This window comes from Diadema setosum, chromosome 15 (genome assembly GCF_964275005.1).
Source record: "Diadema setosum chromosome 15, eeDiaSeto1, whole genome shotgun sequence".
In the NCBI taxonomy this organism is placed as follows: Eukaryota; Metazoa; Echinodermata; class Echinoidea; order Diadematoida; family Diadematidae; genus Diadema; species Diadema setosum.
The window spans coordinates 32,539,487-32,540,211 of record NC_092699.1 but is presented as its reverse complement, the minus strand read 5'-3'; positions in this window follow the sequence as shown (position 1 = coordinate 32,540,211).

The following is a 725-nucleotide window of genomic DNA, read 5'->3' as shown; positions in this document are numbered from 1 at the left end:
ATGACGATGCCAAAAGCTCGTCTTCGTTATTAAATTGTTTTCCTGTTACCATCATCTTCCAGTCTCTCCGCTAACGTCAAGTATATTCACATTAGAACACGGACACCAATTGCCTTTTACACTGACATGACTGCAATGAAATCAGCGGTAGCTCTTCAAAGGACGGGCCTATATCTTAAGTGGTCTATCCCTTAGATTCGTCTACCTTTTTCGTTTTCGTTTTGTGCTTCCGTGCACTGTGTCAATCAAAATCAGCATGCTCTCGACAATGAAGCAATCTTGTTTGAATTGATGCGTTGTTGTTTGTCGTGCTTTTTGTTGTGAATTAGACTCTGTTGGGAACATTTTATGTGGTTACCAACAACTTTAATATTCCCCGACCTACTTTGCCGTATTTGCTCAGCACTAACTCCATTATTGGTGATTGGTAATGCATTGTCACAATCAAAAACCCTCTTTCAATGTCAAATATGAATTATACGTAAATTACAAGTGCATCTGCTGGCTAGTTGGAAACTCCGCAGCTGTAATTAGCACGGAATAAAGCTTCACCTTGTAGGTAGGTTCCATTACGGATACTTAGGGCGTCCATATCGCGGCAATCCATTAGTCTTGATTTATAACACACACGCACAAAATATTATGCCCATGTCTACTATAGCTCTCTATGCTCCATATATTTCATCTTTAACCGCCATTCCCAACAGAGTGCAGGATGTGATCGC